Below are 19,910 nucleotides of genomic sequence, written 5' to 3' on the forward strand. Positions count from 1 at the left end.
TCAGTGGAGTCCTGAGGGAGGAGAACAAACTGCCTTGTTTTGGGCACATATTTGACATCTTTCACAAGAGTTGGTCAACAGAATAAATGCTGCAGGACAGAGAGAGTGTGGTTTTTACCTGGGTAGCTGCATGACTGAATGGATGACTTGCAAATGGACTGGGGAAGGGACATGTAGACAGCTGACATGTCCATTACCTGGCTTGGGTTCATCCTGCCGAGCGTTCCAGAGTAACGACTCAATTTCCTGTCACAGTGAACCGCTAATACAAGACCGGTGGGGGCAAGATTGTTGCTTCTTCAACAGTGGCATCAGACATGGAGAACTGACTGGATAAAGTGTCTGGGTCCACATTCAGGGAACCAGGTCTATAAGTGAAGAAGAGACCCCATCTGGTTTGTCCGGAGTTCAGTCGTTCAGTGGCTTTGAGGTAAGCAAGGTTTTTATGGTCTCTCCACACAAAGAACTGATGGTCAGCTTCCTCTAACTAGTGCCTTCACTCCTCAAAGGACATCTTTACTGCCTGCAGCTGTTGGTCCCCAACATCATAAATGCCTTCATCTGGAGAGAGACAGTCTGGAGAGTAATTTTGCTAAAGTTGCAAATGAACTGGCAATAAAAGTTTGCAAACCCAAGGAAGTGTTGAAGGTGCTCCCAGGTAGTTAGCGTTGCCCAATCTAGTACCACCTGGATCTTTTCCAGGTCTGCCCTAACCTGTCCTCACTCTACAATGTATCCAAATAAGGAAATGGAGTCAGTGTGATACTCACAATTCTCACCTTTGAAAAACAGTTCATTTTCCAACAGACCCTGCAACACCAGACAGATCTGAGACTCGTGTTCATAAAATGATTTTGAAAAGATTAGGATGTTGTCAAGACAGTAAAGGACGAAGACAAACCTGTTGAGACAATCTCGAAGGACGCCATTCACCATGGCCTGAAAAAACAGAGGGTGTATGACCAGAAACTCAAAATGACGAGTGAGTTATGCCAAAAAGATGGGAACAATCAAATGCATTGTGCACAGTAGTCTGCCACACTCCTCTTACTGTGACGCAGGGAAAGCTGTCTTTGAGCTCCACCATCCAGAAGGATGGTCAACTTTGTGCACTGCACAAAGTTGGCCTTTATGGAAGAGTGGCAAGAAGAACGTTATCAAACATACTCTTAAACTTATCAAACGTACTCTTAAACTTGGAGATGAAATCTGCGAATAAAAGGTTAGGATGCAAGTTTAACACTTGAGCCCACCTCAGTGCACGTCCACACAGCAGCTCCACCAGGAAGGTGATCTTTTCACCATCAGAGGAATATGTGCAGCTCAGTTGTTTGAAGACTAAAAAACATTGAGTCAGAAACCCTCCACATACAGTGGTTTGCAAAAGTATTCGGCCCCCTTGAACTTTCCCACAAACATGAATCAATTTTATTGGAATTCCAGGTGAAAGACCAACACAAAGTGGTGACACGTGAGAAGTGGAACAAAAATCATACATGATTCCAAACATTTTTTACAAATAAATAACTGCAAAGTGGGGTGTGTGTAATTATTCAGCCCCTTTGGTCTGAGTGCAGTCAGTTGCTCATAGACGTTGCCTGATGAGTGCTAATGACTAAATAGAGTGCACCTGTGTGTAATCTAATGTCAGTACAAATACAGCTGCTCTGTGACGGCCTCAGAGGTTGTCTAACAGAATATTGGGAGCAACAACACCATGAAATCCAAAGAACACACCAGACAGGTCAGGGATAAAGTTATTGAGACATTTAAAGCAGGCTTAGGCTACACAAAGATTTCCCAAGCCTTGAACATCCCACGGAGCTCTGTTCAAGCCATCATTCAGAAATGGAAGGAGTATGGCACAACTGTAAACCTACCAAGACAAGACCGTCCACCTAAACTCACAGGCCGAACAAGGAGCTGATCAGAAATGCAGCCAAGAGGCCCATGGTGACTCTGGACGAGCTGCAGAGATCTACAGCTCAGGTGGGGGAATCTGTCCATAGGACAACTATTAGTCGTGCACTGCACAAAGTTGGCCTTTATGGAAGAGTGGCAAGAAGAAAGCCATTGTTAACAGGAAAACATAAGAAGTCCCGTTTGCAGTTTGCCACAAGCCATGTGGGGGACACAGCAAACATGTGGGGGACACAGCAAACATGTGGGGGACACAGCAAACATGTGGGGGACACGGCAAACATGAGGAAGAAGCTGCTCTGGTCAGATGAGACCAAAATGCAAAACGCTATGTGTGGAAAACTAACACTGCACATCACTCTGAACACACCATCCCCACTGTCAGATATGGTGGTGGCAGCATCATGCTCTGGGGGGGCTTCTCTTCAGCAGGGACAGGGAAGCTGGTCAGAGTTGATGGGAAGATGGATGGAGCCAAATACAGGACAATCTTGGAAGAAAACCTCTTGGAGTCTGCAAAAGACTTAGACTGGGGCGGAGGTTCAGCTTCCAGCAGGACAACAACCCTGAACATAAAGCCAGGGCAACAATGGGATGGTTTAAAACAAAACATATCCATGTGTTAGAACGGCCCAGTCAAAGTCCAGATCTAAATCCAATCGAGAATCTGTGGCTAGAGCTGAAAACTGCTGTTCACAAACGCTGTCCATCTAATCTGACTGAGCTGGAGCTGTTTCAAAGAAGAATGGGCAAAGATTTCAGTCTGTAGATGTGCAAAGCTGGTAGAGACAGACCCTAAAAGACTGGCAGCTGTAACTGCAGCAAAAGCTGGTTCTACAAAGTGTTGACTCAGGGGGCTGAATAATTACACACACCCCACTTTGCAGTTATTTATTTCTTTATTTATTTTACTATCTCGGGATGGATTCATGGATGGATAGATGACAGGACCAAGGATCCAATATGGTCGTGTCAAGGACGAGGCGGCCACATTAAGTAGCTGTCTCTGTAAAGCTTTGAAGGTGTGCTGTGGTATGTCAGCAACAGATCCTTTAAATCCTGTAAATCGTGAGGTGGGGCCTCCATGGCGTGGACTTATCAAATGCTTGAATGGATTGAGATCTGGGTAATTTGGAGCCCAAGTCAACAGCTTAAACTCATTGTTGTACTCATCATTCCTGAACCAACTCTGCTTTGTGACAGGATGCACAATGCCACTGAAAGAGGCTATAGCCATTAGGAAATACTATTTCCATGAAAGGGTGTACATTGCCTGAATCGGTGCTGAGGTAGTTGGTACCTATCAAATTAGCATCCACATAATTGGCACAACCCAAGATTTCCTAGCAGAACATTGCACAAATCATCACACTGTCTCCATCAGATTGCCTTCTTGGTTCCAGGTGTTCCCCAGGTAAGTGATGCACATACTATTCACATGATATAAATGCAAACATGATTCATCAGACCAGTCGTCACTGCTCCTTACAGCAGCGTGAGATGAGTGACTATATTTTTGCTACTCACGTTTTTTCTTTGGGGGAGATCCTGATTTGCTAGTTTATGGGCCTTGCTATGAAGACACAGTTCATGTTTATGAAGTATGCAAGACTGTGAATATGCCTTCTCACCAACAGAAGAACTGTTAATGGGTTAGCTAGCAGCAATCCCACTAGCAAAAAGGCAGTCGTTAAGTCACAGGGAACGCCTGCTACGGACTGTTTAATCCCTCTGCACAATTACTTAGCGTCTCTGGGTGTCGATCAGTCTGAGGACTGTTCTTACATTGAGTCAGACTGTCAAACAGTTTCAATGTGCCACTTAGAGTCAAATTATGAACGCACTGGGAAGGAACATGAACACTCACGCTGTGGTTGCTCTCGAGACTGACTATGAACTTCTAAGTAACGTTTCCGAGGACAATGTTGTTCATGTGGCTGAACGGGCCACATGAACAGCATTCACTTTCTCCAAGAATATCAGCTTGGTGTGAAACCTGGGATTGTTTAGTTGAACACAAAGTAAACAGAGTAAATTTTCATTATATTTCAACAAATATACTTTTTGTGAGATTTGTGTTTGGTGGTGTGTCTTGTGATTTTTCTGATGTGAAATATGTGTTGTAGCTTCAAAACGTTGGGCAACACTGAAAAATAAGACTGCATATAAAAAATATAGTCACAAACATTTTAAGGAAGTTCAGGAATTTCCCTTTCACTGGAAAGTCCTAAAAGGCTATCAACAGAACCGAAAAGAATGCCATTATTGTCACTATACAGATGTACAATGAGATAAGGAGCAACTCTCCAACTCAGATCACATCATGAAACGTGGATGTCGTATAGCAGGTTGCAAGTCTCCTTTGCTGTCGCCATCAGCTTTCACCTTCTAGTCCTGCCTGATAACAGATTTGAAGTTCCTCCCTCTGTGTGGTCCTTCAGTGTTCTTTAGTGTAATTATTCTGTAAAATTATTGTCTCTGCGTCTTCCTGTTTCAAATCATTCTCACTTCCTGTTTTTTGTTTTTGTAGTAGTGATTCGTCTAAAATCTAATCATTCTCTAATTTGTGTCCTTCGACCACAGTGGAGTTTTAAGGAATTAAAAAAATATGTAGAGTGATAAAGTCATCTTACAGCAGCAGTATATTTTTAAAAAAATATTATTTAAAAATGTTTTTAATGACAAATATAACAAAATGAAATACAGTAATGTTGTATTACAGTGGTAGTATTTTTGTATGATGTTAAATTTCTGTTATTTTACATTTATGTTTTTTTACAGTGAACTCCATAGAAAAACATGTTTAGGCTCATGGCCATGAAGTTTGAACAGTTACATTGTCTCTGCACATCATCATTACAGATCTAACAAGAAAAACATAAAAACCCAAACTTTTAACCCTTTAAGACCTACCATAGAACCAAGTCCACCAAAGCTTATATTATAGCTTATATTATATGTTTACATGCTGTGGAGCCATTTTTGGGAGCATTTCAAGTTGCTATACATCAATACAACCATTACAGCCCAGATTTTAATAATATGTCTGCATTAAGTGCATAGTAATTACATAAATTGCTAAAAAGTGCAATAAACTACAAAAAATTGAAAATCGTTTTTGTTTTTTTAACATTTATTTCTAGTTAGAGAAATTTAAGAGGCTTATCCCTCAAAACTGTAAATACAAAAAAGTTGCACAAAATAGTTTCCCACCACAGGAAATTTATTTTGAGTGTCTTCATAGTTTTATTTTTGAAATACACCAATTTCTATACATCCATCCATCCATCCATTTGCTTCCGCTTATCCTTTTCAGGGTCGCGGGGGGGCGCTGGAGCCTATCCCAGCTGTCATAGGGCGAGAGGCAGTGTACACCCTGGACAGGTCACCAGTCTGTCGCAGGGCCAACACACAGGGACAGACAACCATTCACTCGCACATTCATTCGCACATTCACACCTAGTGACAATTTGGATTATCCAATTAACCTATCCCCACAATTTCTATACATCAAAATAAACTATTTCCAGCAGTGCAATATGAGTCCTAAGCATCCCAGAAACCACACAGAAAGTCATAAAGTCAAACATAACTTTTAAAAACACCAGTATAGGCTCATGAGGCCCTGATGGTAAAAAACTACATTTCTGCAAAAATGACGTCACTTCCGGTTTCGGGCAGGTCATGGTGGACATGCGATAGTTCGCGCTGAGGGACGTAGGAAGTGTTACGAACAGCTGATCGGATCAGCAAAGCGTGTTTCTGGAATATTATGTTTTTGTTGCTGCAAGTGCTTTTTATGCAGTTTTTGCAAAGCTATATGTGGAAGGAAACTGTGACTGAGGACAAGCTGATGGCATAAGATGTAAGTACAACTCCTCCAGTTTCATATGCAAAAAAATTATTGCGCTAGCTCACGTGGTTGCAGAGCTACCGGGATTTAAAAATAGTTACGCAAAACAGAGCGTGCCCACTCCCACCGGCTTTAAAGGGTTAAATGTCACTTCAGCTTTAATTGAGAAGCTGAAAAAGAGGTGAAAAAATAGCTTTCATCTTCACAGTTAGGGTTTTAGTACTAATTGATTAAAATGATTAACATGTGATAACTGTGGTAGACTACTTTGCTGAAATATCGTCTGTCATCAGTGCCATTTTTTATATTTTTATTTTATCATCTAATCTTGTAAAGAAATATTTGTAAGAAAACACTCTCCTTATAAATAAATTATTAGAATAATGGCAGTCAGTATTGTACATAAACATATTCTGAAATACTACAGCAGGGGAAATTAACAGAAGGTATATTATATGATTCCTTTGTTGTCTAAATCTGAATGAGATAAAATGTTCACAGAAATGAATGATCACTTTTTTCTGAAATATCTCCAACACTGATGGGCTAGCCTGTCCTTTCTATTCCTGACATCATGTGAACACTGCATCCCACGCACTGCGCCCTGAGACCAGTGGAGTCCCAGACTGAGGACAAATGTGACATAATAGGACTTAATGACCGTGGCCCACTCTGATACGACCCAGGCAGCACCGCTTCTCCCTGTTATCTTCTTTTCATTTCATTTGCCTCTTCTGACCCTGTTCATGTGTCATTGTTATTTGTGTGTGAGTCTCTGTCTCCACTACCTAAAACGTGCCTTTTGTTCTTAGCTGTGATAAGATTTGTATCTCTCTTGTCTGCAAAAATCATCAGCCTCACAGCCTTGACAGTTGACAAAACAAGTGAGATTGTGTAGACTGGATATGGATCCAAGTGTTACTGAGTGAGATCAATACATACAGACTGTGACTCATCAGCCTCAGAGCTCTCGGGGACAAATGACCTCACTGAAAATCTAGATGAGCAGACAGAAAACAAGAGTATTTGTTACTTCCCCTCGTGATGGAATTTGATAACTTGTGGCCCTGTTAGAGTTGCTCTATCAAGACAGAATTACATTTATATGGTCCATGATTCAGAGACAGAGAAGAAAAGCATCATCTCCAGTGTTTTGTGTGCATAAAACTGAACTTTTATTTAAATAAATTTAACATTCATGCAAAATTATACATGATTTACCAAGTTAATGTTAGGCATGTTAATGTCTGTGTATGAAACAGCTTGCACACCATAAGCAGGGCTAAATCTATACACCCAGCAACATGTCTGTGAAGGTTCTCAGTCATCCCGGTCATCGTAGTCATTGCAGTTAGAAGTCCAGATGCTTTTCTTTCCAAGCTCCTGTGATATACACTCGGCAGTTTTGGGTTGGGGTTTTAGAGTCTGTTTCTTGGTGCAGTACTTTAATGTCATGCTGGTTAGGTGACTGAAATCATCACATTTACTTTAGCCGTATCTTTCACTTTAATATTCTGCAGATAATGTCACAGCTTCTGAAGCTAGTCCATGTACAGTGGTGAAGTGCTCTAATGGGCTGATATGGTACTACAAGGTCATTAAGATAAGATGGGGCCTGATTATTTAAGACCATTTAACAGGGAGCCAATGAAGGGAAGCCAATACAGGAGAAATCTGCTCTCTCTTTCTAGTCCCTGTCAGGACTCTTGCTGCAGCATTTTGCATGAAGCTGGACTCTGTTAGGGTGGTGCCTGAGAGGCAGATGTTGTCCAAGATGAGGACAATCATGGATAATACCTCCCACCCCCTCCATGGCGTACTGGCTAGTTGCAAGAGCACGTTCAGTGAGAGACTGAGATTACCCAAATGCACCACTGAATGACACAGGAAATCATTCCTCCCCCATCTAATGCACAGTACACAGTGCAATAGTTACACCCTTCTGCACATTCTCTATGGTAAAAATAACAAATACTGGTTTTACAGTTCACAGTTTAGAGCAAAATGTCAGTCATATATATTTCATCTCTATAATATTCTGGATATTTATAATTGAGCTAGTTGTATATATATTTGCACTTTTTCTTATATATGTAACTTTGTAATATAAGAAATAATGCTTTCATTACAAAGTAATTGTATTTGTGTTATGTGATTTAGTTCAGTCTTATTGTTTTGTAACTACATGATTTCTTTAGGGATTAATAAAGTATTCTGATTCTGATTCAACCAAAAAGAAATTATGTGCTTTTGCAGCTGGCTGGTAATAATGTAAGAATTTAATTAAAAGCTGGTTCAATGTATATAATTAAAAGTTGTATTTTATGTGTTGACATTACGCTGTTTCGTCCCTAGAGTTAGATTCTTCTTTTATAATTTAATGATTCAATAATCAGTGTTAGGTAGTTCAAAAAACATTCCTCTAATAATGGTGAAGTACAAGGACTGACAATGAGTGAACTGAAGAGGCCCCAAGTTTCCGTGCCAGGGAAAGCATGCATGCACAGGGCCCCTGTGCATGCATCCACCCACAACCCAACCAGGACCCAAACCCCCAAGGCCCAGCTAGAACCCCAGCCCAGAGACAGACACTTTTATTTTTCCAGTTCATGAGGACCGTCTTCTTGACAATGCATAGGGCAGTAAAAACCATGTGGGCTGAATTCATCTCTGTAGCGACGTCATCTAATTCGCCCAACAAGCACACTGAAGGGGAGGCTGGAATGTTACAGTTTAGACACTTTGATAAGTCTTCACATATCCAGCACTAAAACCTTTGAACTGGTGAACAGAACCAAAGAGCGTGGATGTAATTGTCCGGTGTATTGCCTTGACAGTGTGAGCAGTTGTTGGAATGTGCATGTGGAACATCCGATGACCTGTATAGTGCACTTCAGTACAAAATGGATTATTTGTATTGTATTAATTGTCGACTGGGATTTTGAATTAAGCATATCTGAACATATCTGAGACCAGAGGTTTTGGCCTAAGCTGACTGATAGATCCGCTTCTCGTTTTGCAATAGGAGGAGATAATGATTCATTCTATTCTGGAGAGCGTCCTGTATATTTTAGACAGTAATTGGGGGGGGGGGGGGGGGATAAAGTCAAATGGAATAAAGTCTTTTCCATCTAATATATGTTCCAGGTATTTAATTCCTTTACAATTTCGATTGACAGAACAATCCTATTATTGCTCTGTATTATTTCAGGGTTGTTCCAGATAGGTGTAGGTTTGCATGGGATTGATGAAGACTCTGTCATTTTTATAAACTCCCACCATGCTGTCAAAGAAGAGCTGAGATGAACTGAAGCCTGTTGGCTAAGAAGTGTTGTTGAAAGGTAGGCCGTTCTAGTCCTCCTTTATCCTTGGTCCTTTGTAGCGTTTTTAAGCTGATATGCGGAGGTTTATCTTTCCAAAGGAATTTAGAAATATACGAATCCAGAGATCAGAACCAGTCGGGTGATGGTTTGTTCTGGATCATTGAGAATAAATAATTCATCCTTGGCAAGTCCATCATTTTTATAGCGGCGACCCTTCCCAGGAGTGATATGGGTAGCAGGGCAGCGCAGAGTTGTTTAAAGGGGCGGGTGCTCAAAGTTAAAGAGGGGCACATTGAACCGGGCTGAATAACAACAACACACATTCATCAAGAATCTAATATGGGATCGCATCATCACTGTTGTGAGATGCCGACAATGCAAAGCAAACATAGCCAATGTTTTACCTGATGGGTACAATGTTGCTGTTGAGGGGATTCTGCTGCTCCTGCTGCTGATAGTGCAGGAGGGCAGGGCTGTGTTGATCTGAGACTGTAGACATTAAAAAGTCCATAGGAGAGATGGTAGCTGAATAAACAAGTGTTATGAGATAATAACAAAATACAAAGATTGGTGACAGCACTTGGAACCATAAGGCAACAAAAAACTGTGAGAAATAAACTCACTAAACTCACTCAATAAAATCACTCTCCACCTGCTGTCCATCTTACAACAAGGCACAATTTGCTATTGCAATTCAGTAAAAAGGACTAGATGTTACAGTCCCTGATAATGCATTGCTTTAAATGTAGAGAATCTTGAGGGATGGCTTTTATGAGGGAAGGCAGCTTAGAAACTTTGGCAGCAGCACACATGGTTGTGTGCCTCAACTTTCAGTCTTTTACCCAGGCTAATCTGCCATTTTTCTTCCTTATCATTTTAAATTTGGGACACATCATCAGCAGTGGACCTTAGATTCATCGGGTGTTTCGCCCGTTATCACTAGACACCCTCATCCAGGAGGCCCTGCCAGGGTTGATCAGACCCTGGAGTGTGTCACTGGTTTATGTTAAATTGTTATTTCTCTTCTTCTTCTGTTTAGTTTCTGTTTATTTTCTACCTATTCACTGCAACTGAGAAATAATACTTACCTCTTTAGCCTAACTTCTTCAAAGGGATAGAAAAGGTTATAGAGAGAAGTAAGACAAGAGGGACAAGATAGGAGAGAGCAGAGAGGAGAGCCAGGGGGCGCCCGATCTGGCTCCCCACACCTACCCGCTGGATAGGGCTGTACGTTTTAAACCCCCCCCCCCCCCCCCCCCCCCCCACCCCCCCCCCCCCCCCCCCCCCCCCCCCCCCTGCCTCGCAGAATATTTAATATATAAGCAGAATATTTCTTTCCTCTCGGGGTTAGCTGACTGCCTTAGCTGCCCAAGTGATGTCAGCCCTTTTTAACCATTGCCGGTGACTGGTCCTGTCAGCGGTGTTAGATAGTTCTCTTATAGCCTGCCGTTGCGCCTGTCCTCTGATCTCAATCTCTCTGAGCAGTTTTGCTGTTCTACTGGCAACAAAGCCCCTGCACCCCACTTCCACCGGGCGCACCTTGATCTTCCAGCCTCTGTCCTCTGTCTCAGCTGCCAAGTTGGCATAGCGCAGCTTCTTATGCTCTAATGCTTCCTCAATTGCTTCCTCCCATGGTACCGTCAGCTCAATGACATAGGCAAGTTTTTGGGAGTTAGATCAAAGGACGAGGTCTGGTTGCAAAGTTTTTGTTACAATCTCTGTGGGAAAAATTAGCCTCTGATCCAAGTCCACTTGCATCTGCCAATCCCTGGCAACCTTTAGCAGGCCCAGGTCTGGGGTTGAGGGGCTTGTCCTCGGCTTGTCTCCTTCCCGGAGAAATGTTGATGAAAACTGACGCTTCTCTTGGTTCGTGAAAGGTTGAGCGTTGATGGATTTTCTTTTGCACTCAACTTTCTCGGCTAGAAGAAACTAGTTGTGTCTCCATGTGTGTCTGCCCTGAGTAAGGCTAGTCCTACAACCAACCAAGATGTGCTTGAGTGTTGCTGGGACTGTATACAGGGGGCAGGATGGGTCCTTTCCAAACCACAGCTGCGGATTTATTGGGGAAGGCAGTACATCGTATGTCACTCGGATGATGAAACTTAGTCTATTAGACTCCATGCCCCAGATTTCACTCCATGAGAGTTTCCTCTTTTCCACACTCTCCCAATTCATCCAGCGACCCTGTTTGGCCAGTGCTACGGCTCTGGCATATCTGGCTGTTTCCTCCTGTCGACGCACCTCCTCCACCACCATTTTTCAACGTTCGGTTACAGATGCCTGTCGCCACCGAGGTGTTAGTGCGCCAAGACCAAATCCTCTGCCCTGTTGGACGTAACCCACCACGTCACGATGCCGAAGAGCGGATTTCGCCTGTAGCACAGATGTGGTTGGGGTCCACTTCCTCCCCGTTGCTAGGGTGGGAGCAGTGCCTCTCACTATGGGGTCTCAGGAGCCCATGAGTGACATCTCAAGCCTCACTTTTGCACATTTAAACTCCTCAGCCAGGCTAGGGATAGGCAATGACAATATCCCATCGCTGTAGAGTCCAACACTGCTGAGGCATTTGGGAAGTCCGAGACACTTCTTAACGTAGGAGCTCACTAGCCTCTCTAGTCGATTGGCATGATTGAGTGAGACCTCGTACATTGTCAACGGCCACAGTAGTCTGGATAATAACCCAAACTGGAAGCGCCAGAGCTTCAGTTTCCCTGGGAGTGCAGTGTTGTTAATCCGCTTGAGGTTATCAGCCAAGTTCTGCCTTAGTTGTTCTAGTTGCCACGTATCATTGAGGTCTGCATTATACCACCGTCCCAGGCTCTTTATGGGCTTCTCTAAGACTGTTGGAATTGGTTCTCCACTGATATAGAATTGCTCGGCTGTCAGTTTTCCTTTTACGATGGAGATGCTGCGAGATTTACTTGACTTAAACTCCATTCTTGCCCATTCTATGTTTTTCTGTAGCTTCTGTAGCAATCGCCTAGTGCATGGTTTTGTTGTTGTAATGATGGTCATGTCATCCATGTAGGTCCTAATGGGAGGAAGACGAAGGCCACTCTTGAGTCTCTCACTTCCCACTACCCACCAGGATGCCCGCATGACCAACTCCATTGCCATTACAAATGCCAGAGGGGAAATCATGCAGGCTGCCATAACTCCAATTTCCAGGTGCTGCCAGGCTGTGGTGGTGTTCTCAGCTATCACACAAAACTGTTAATCCTGAAAGTAGGTCTTGACCAGTCCTGTGATGTGGTTTGATACGCTGAAATAGTTGAAGGCCATCCACAAGATCTCATGCAGAACTGACTCAAAGGCGTTGGCAAGGTCTAAAAAGACCACAAGAAGGTCTCTTCGTTCTTTCTTGGCAGTTTGAATCTGGTGCCAGACGACGCTGGCATGCTCCAGACATCCCGAGAAGCCCCAGATGCCGGCCTTCTGCACTGATGTGTCAATATAGTTGTTTCTTTGCAGGAAAGTAGATAGCCTTTGGGCCAAGACACTGAAGAAGATCTTTCCCTCTACGTTCAGCAGGCTGATCTGGCCAAACTGGATGATGGATGAGGAGTTCTTCTCCTTAGGGATCAGAATACCTCCTGCTCTTCACCAAGCCTTTGGTAAATGGACTGGTTCTTATATAGCGCTTTTCTACTCTTCTGAGCACTCAAAGCGCTTTACACAACTTGTGCATTCACCCATTCACACCCATTCACACAAGCACATTTTTCTAGGTGCTTTCTAAGTAACATTCACACACACTCATACTCCGATGGATGCCTTGGAGAGCAATTTGGGGTCAGTATCTTGCCCAAGGATATTTGGCATGCAGCAGGGGCGATTCTAGGATCAGAGCTTTGGGGGTGCTGAGCACCCAGAGAGCTGCCCAGCCAGGCAAGATAAACTTGACTCATCACGATGAGACGTCTTCCCTGTCTCTGTCAGTCCCTGCATCCTTAAATGTCTCCAGTTGTCCCGAGTTCCCTGTGACTGTCTCCTTGGTGCATTTAAACCCCTGTTCCTCCCTGTCCTCGTCATCTGTTGTCTTCATCTCCGCTATCAGTCATCATAATTTTACCATCTCTGAGTAAGTCTGCAAATTTCTTTATTAAATCACAAGATTCTTAAATTCATCAAGTCTCTCTGTGCCTGGGTCCTCGTCACAAAACATGACATCACTGTTTTGTACGTTTTAACACAATTTAATCCCCACATTCGTGAAAGAAAAGCAAAACACTTTTTTAAAAGTCAGTAACAAAACCATCAAATCAAATAAAAGTTATTTAAATAGTGCAAAAGAAGAATGGATTGGAATTTAAAAAAAATACATATCCTAGCTTTAATTACTGGGGGAAAATGATGAATGAGTAAAAAGTAAACTGAGTGCATTTTTTGGACAGAGATTTGCTTTTAATGTGTGTGTATAATATAATACAGATACATGAAAATACACTCCAAAAATAGAGTCCTTGAAATGTACAAATTATTGATAAAAAAATTATAAAAATGGAGGCAACTTTGCCTATGGTACAGTGTATACAATGTATGAAAAGATCTTTACTGCAGATACTACTATGGCTCTGCAGATTTTTTATTTTATTCTAAACTATGTGGCCTCACCTTGAGGTTGGCAAATCTGTCTATCACTGTTTGGTGGTCAACTCTCTCAAGCAGTTTAACAGTTTCTGTTGTGCCTGTCACTGCTCCCTGTCTGTTTTCTTACCTGGTTCTTCCTGACCTTGTACTTTCTCCTCACGTTCCCTCTTTCCTCTCTCCCTCTTTGGACTGACAATCATACACAAATAGATTGTATTCAATTAGATGGAAAAAATTACATTAATATGAAAAAACAAATACTATTAAGATCACTAATAAAAAAAAGTCCTCTCTCAGTGTACTTTCAAACAAAAGGCAAATAACCAAACCACATGAACATCTAATAAAAGATATAAACATTGAAGCACTGATCCAACATTATTCTTGATTAACGGATAATTTGTTCTTACACGTTTACCTGAATGTTGCTCCTGGGTTTAATATTGGCACATGCACATGTAGCGCCTCTACTCAGGATCAGTACACTCTCACTTCAAATAGAGACCCTAGACATCTTACTAGGTTCAGAAGGAGGTTTTGTTTTGGAGACTCACAAAAGGAGTTGGCTTGGAAGTGAATAACTGGGACCTTTATTGCCTCAGTACCATTTATATACATATACAACACAATAACCCAAATTGCACACTAATAGTGCATTTTAAAGGTGAATACATGTAAAACAAAACAAAACAAAGACATTTAAATGGAAGATTTATACTGAACCGTATCAGAGCTCTTTGGAATGAATGAAACAGATTAAAGTGTTCCCGTTGTGAAGTTTGAATTGTCCAGTCCGAATTGTCCTTTAAAGTCGTTGAAAACCCAAACAGGTGTACTGTAGGGGAATTGTCAGTGTACAAACCCTATTATCCGGGTAGGAAAAGTAGTGCATAGGGCTTATCTGAAATCCAGGGTTGCTTGAATCAGTTTCTCAGACAAATCCCACAATCCGATCGCATGGCTGGCCACACCATTTCACGATCATCCAGGATCTCATTTGGGCTGTTCTCGCCGTCAGTGGTTCTCCAGAATCCTTCTAGTAGTTCAAAAAAACCAATCTACACAAACAGTGCAGAACAATCAATTTCTTTCCCATTTTGTGTTCTTAACATGAGCTCATTAACTTCTTTTCCAAATGTATTAATCACAAATGGCATTCCCTTTAGCTTTACCAAGTTACAAGAGTTACAGTAATTTGTTTGTACCAGTATAAACAATTTTATCAAAATATCACAACAAAGAACATCAGCAGCTTAAACAGTAATGTAAACAGTCATAGCAATGAAAATGACATTCATCCTTAAGGCTTACAAGCAAATGTAACTTAATTCAGTGCAAATACTATTAAACTTGAAATATGCTCATATCTATTAAGACATAACCATTCTAATATAAACAGAGCTAGTGCTTCTACTTGAATACCTCCCCGATCGGAATATGGCTTCGGTGGGGTGGCTAACAGCTATTAGCAGCTAGCATCGCATCTAGCATCGGCATCGTTTAGCTCAAAGCATTCAGCACTTATAACACACTGTAAAGAACAACAGGAGAAGTAAAACAACACGCCAGATTCTCATAGCTCCCGATTGGTTTTTGTTCAAAAGTTTCTGAGCTGAATCGGCTAGTAAAATACATTATCTAACTTAACAGGTAGCTAACAAAAGCACGTGACTCACCGGGATTTCCAGACACAAATAACTTGACAGACGTTATTCCCTATGTGGTCAGAGTTCGGGGCCTAATAAAAGAGTACCTTATTAGCATTTATACATAAAACAATCTGGTCTCATTAACCGGGTTGCAGTATTGCATACCAAGATACTTTTTCCATGCGCTCCGACACACACTTGACCGCCATCAGAGGGAAGATCTCACAGGAAGAGACAGGTAATACTTCCTGCGCACTAGACGCAAGGTTGTCAGAACACAAGACTGCATCACAGCACCCCCTTGTGACAATAACAGGCTATATCCTTAGATTACAAAAAGGGATTTTGCAGCCCTGTATTTCACATGGGTTACACACATATGACAAAATAACCAACTTCTCTCATTCCTTTTCAAACATGACAGTGGCAACAAGAGCAGGCTATGGACAATTTTAGGTTTTAGATTTTAAATAGGCTGTATACATTTCAATGGGAGCAACAGGACGGTCAAATGTCGCTGATTTTACTACAGAGTAGGACGGATTGTAGGGTAGCAAACATCGTCTAGCAACCATTTTGGGAGGGGGGTTATCTATACTTTTGTTGTTAAAATGTTATGTCTCAAACAAGTACTGAATGCTTTTTATATTTTTAGTAATATAAAAATATAAAAAGCAGCTGTCTCCCCCCACCCTGGACCCCCACCAATTCGCATACCATCAGAACAGGAGCACAGAGGATGCAGTCTCCATCGCACTGCACTCTGTCCTCTCACACCTGGACAACAACAACACCTACGCCAGAATGCTGTTTATAGACTTCAGTTCAGCATTCAATACAATCCACCCCTCACAACTCATCAGGAAACTGACAGACCTGGGCATCAGTTCCCTCATCTGCAAATGGTTACTGGACTTCCTGACCAACCGCCCCCAACATGTCCGGCTGGATAACCACTGCTCATCTACAATCACAATGAACACCGGTGTACCACAAGGCTGTGTGATGAGCCCTTTCCTCTACTCCCTCTTCACCCATGACTGCAGACCTGCTGATGGTTCCAGCACCATCATTAAGTTTGCAGATGACACCACGGTGATTGGCCTCATCAGTGACAACGATGAGGCCGCCTACAGGGAGGAGGTGGATCGTCTGGCTGAGTGGTGCGACAGAAACAACCTGCTGCTTAACACCGAGAAGACCAAGGAGCTCATCGTGGACTACAGGAGGAATGCTGACCCACATCCACCCATCCACATTAAGGGGACGGCTGTGGAGCGTGTGAGCAGCTTCAAGTTCCTGGGAGTCCACATCTCCGAGGATCTCATCTGGACGACCAACTGCTCCAAGCTGGTCAAGAAGGCTCACCAGCGCCTCTTCTTCCTGAGGACTCTGAGGAAGAACCACCTGTCCTCAGACATCCTGGTGAACTTCTATCGCTGCACCATCGAGAGCATCCTGACCAACTGTATAGCAGTCTGGTACGGGAACTGCTCTGCCTCGGACCGGACGGCGTTGCAGAGGGTCGTGAAAACTGGCCAGCGCATTGCCGGAGCACCACTTCCTGCCATAAAAGACATCTACAGGAAGCGGTGTCTGAAAAGGGCTGGGAAAATCATCAAAGACCCCAGTCACCCATCACATGGACTCTTCACCCTCCTGCCCTCTGGGAGGCGCTACAGGAGACTCCGGACTAAGACCACCAGGTACCGGAACAGCTTCTTCCCCACAGCTGTCAGACTCCTGAACTCTGCCTCCTGACATCTCACCCACGTTAACACATGGACTGGACATACACACACCCACAACCGCCTACACACACACACAATGGACAACCGTACCCTCAAACACACAATAATAACATGGACTGAACCACCATTCACAACCACCAGCACTTTATAGCCTCTGTAGAAATTATCCTCATATCTCACTGATCTAAACTGCACTAATTCAATTCAATTCAATTTCAATTCAATTTTATTTATATAGTGCCAAATCACAACAAATGTCGCCTCAAGGCGCTTCATAGATACAGAGAAAAACCCAACAATCATATGACCCCCTATGAGCAAGCACTTTGGCGACAGTGGGAAGGAAAAACTCCCTTTTAACAGGAAGAAACCTCCGGCAGAACCAGGCTCAGGGAGGGGCGGCCATCTGCTGCGACCGGTTGGGGTGAGAGAAGGAAGACAGGATAAAGACATGCTGTGGAAGAGAGACAGAGATTAATAACAGATACGATTCAATACAGAGAGGTCTGTTAACACATAGTGAGTGAGAAAGGTGACTGGAAAGGAAAAACTCAATGCATCATGGGAATCCCCCGGCAGCCTACAAACTACTACACTACTGTATAGTTCTGTGTAAATAATCATTCTGTCACGGCTGGTGGGGTGAGCCGTGTGGTGTGGAGGAAACGGAGGACCCAAAATGCAGACAGCCGATAAGATGATGAGAGTGAGGGTTTATTTACAGTATACAAATAACAGAACTGAAAGCAGGACAGAACATAACCTAAACTGGGTGAGCTAAATGACAAACCGGATCATACAAATGGGGTGGGAGGCAGAGAGACACAGACGAGGAACAGACACCATGAAACACAGACGAGCCGACGACGAACACAGACCGACACCCACTATAAATACACACACCAGGTAATCAGGAAATGGCACACAGGAGGGGACACAGCTGGAACTAATGGACATAACGAGACACAACCCTACAAAGTAAAACAGGAAACACACAGACTGTTTTACATAACACGAGGACATGAACAGAGCACCGAGGGAGACGCAGGTAGGGAAGATAAACACAACCAAACACCAACAACCAATACAAGATCAGAAATAAACTAGAAAACACTAATAACAAAACTCAAAGCGCTGGGTCACCGACCCAGGACCATGACAGTACCCCCCCCTCAAGGGCTGGCTCCAGACAGCCCAACAGAAACACAAACCCCCCCCCCAAAAACCAAAAACGACCCGACCAGGGCGGGCGGCGGGGGTCCAGGACGGAGGGACAGAGTCCAAAAAGGCCCAGACGGACAAGTTCAGGGGGCCGACCCGGAGGCCGACAGCGCCGGAGGCCAAAACAGTGCAGTTCCAGGGGCCGACCGTGCGGAAGGCGGCAACGACGGGGAAACAGTTCAGGCGGCCGACCGTGCACACGGCAGCGGCGGCGAAGCGGAAACAGTTCAGGAGGCCGACCGTGCACGCGGCAGCGGCGGCGAAGTGGAAACAGGTCAGGAGGCCGACCGTGCACGCGGCAGCGGCGGTGACGTGGAAACAGTTCAGGGGGCCGACCGTGCGGACGGCGACGGCGGGACTGCAAGTCCGGGGGCCGGCCACGGTGACAAAGATGCCGATCATGCGGCCTGGCAGATGACCGACGGTGTCGAGGCGGCAGTTTGGGACCTGAAGGTGGCGTGGCCCCTGCAGCACCAGGCGAGGCGGAAGCTGAGGCTGGACCAGGCGAGGCGGAAGCTGAGGCTGGACCAGGCGAGGCGGATGCAGAGGCTGGACCAGGCGAGGCGGATGAAGCCGGAGCTGGACCAGGCGAGGCGGATGAAGCCGGAGCTGGACCAGGCGAGGCGGATGAAGCCGGAGCTGGACCAGGCGAGGCGGATGAAGCCGGAGCTGGACCAGGCGACGGCGTGGGTGAAGCCGGAGCTGGACCAGGCGACGGCGAGGATGAAGACACGGAGGCTGCAGCTGGCGAGGATGAAGACACGGAGGCTGCAGCTGGCGAGGATGAAGACACGGAGGCTGCAGCTGGCGAGGATGAAGACACGGAGGCTGCAGCTGGCGAGGATGAAGACACGGAGGCTGCAGCTGGCGAGGATGAAGCCGCTGCTGCTGCCGGCGGTGTAGATGAAGCCGGTGTAGATGAAGCCGCTGTTGCTGCCGGCGGCGTGGATGGAGCAGCAGCCGGCGAGGATGATGATGAGGCTGCAGCTGGCGGCTGGACGGGCTCCTCGGGCCCTCCAGCTGACGAGGCAGAAGACTGGACGGGCTCCTCGGGCCCTCCAGCTGACGAGGCAGAAGACTGGACGGGCTCCTCGGGCCCTCCAGCTGACGAGGCAGGAAGCTGGCTGGGTTCTCCTGAACCACCAGCTGACGAGTCTTGGGGCTGGACGGGCTCCTCGGGCCCTCCAGCTGACGAGTCTTGGGGCTGGACGGGCTCCTCGGGCCCTCCAGCGGACGAGGCAGGCAGCTGGACGGGCTCCTCGGGCCCTCCAGCGGACGAGTCTTGAGGCTGGACGGGCTCCTCGGGCCCTCCAGCGGACGGGTCTTGAGGCTGGACGGGCTCCTCGGGCCCTCCAGCGGACGAGGCAGGCAGCTGGACGGGCTCCTCGGGCCCTCCAGCGGACGAGTCTTGAGGCTGGACGGGCTCCTCGGGCCCTCCAGCGGACGGGTCTTGAGGCTGGACGGGCTCCTCGGGCCCTCCAGCGGATGAGGCAGGCAGCTGGACGGGCTCCTCGGGCCCTCCAGCGGACGAGACAGGCGGCTGGACGGGCTCCTCGGGCCCTCCAGCGGACGAGTCTTGAGGCTGGACGGGCTCCTCGGGCCC

The 19,910-nt window shown here is 45.1% G+C and overlaps 2 long non-coding RNA genes across 2 annotated transcripts; one reads left to right on the forward strand and one right to left on the reverse strand.

Moving 5' to 3' along the window:
* Nucleotides 1–1,374: 1,374 nt before the first annotated feature.
* On the forward strand, nt 1,375–2,406 carry LOC146510849 (uncharacterized). Its single transcript, XR_014876101.1, has 2 exons — nt 1,375–1,684; nt 1,745–2,406. It is a non-coding gene; the product is annotated as an uncharacterized LOC146510849 (long non-coding RNA).
* An 11,847-nt stretch (nt 2,407–14,253) lies between these two features.
* On the reverse strand, nt 14,254–15,974 carry LOC146510850 (uncharacterized). The gene is made up of 2 exons (XR_014876083.1): nt 15,501–15,974; nt 14,254–15,424 (listed from the first exon to the last, which is right to left on the reverse strand). It is a non-coding gene; the product is annotated as an uncharacterized LOC146510850 (long non-coding RNA).
* Nucleotides 15,975–19,910: the final 3,936 nt, after the last annotated feature.

Source organism: Neolamprologus multifasciatus, chromosome 9 (assembly GCF_963576455.1).
Source record: "Neolamprologus multifasciatus chromosome 9, fNeoMul1.2, whole genome shotgun sequence".
Taxonomy (NCBI): Eukaryota; Metazoa; Chordata; class Actinopteri; order Cichliformes; family Cichlidae; genus Neolamprologus; species Neolamprologus multifasciatus.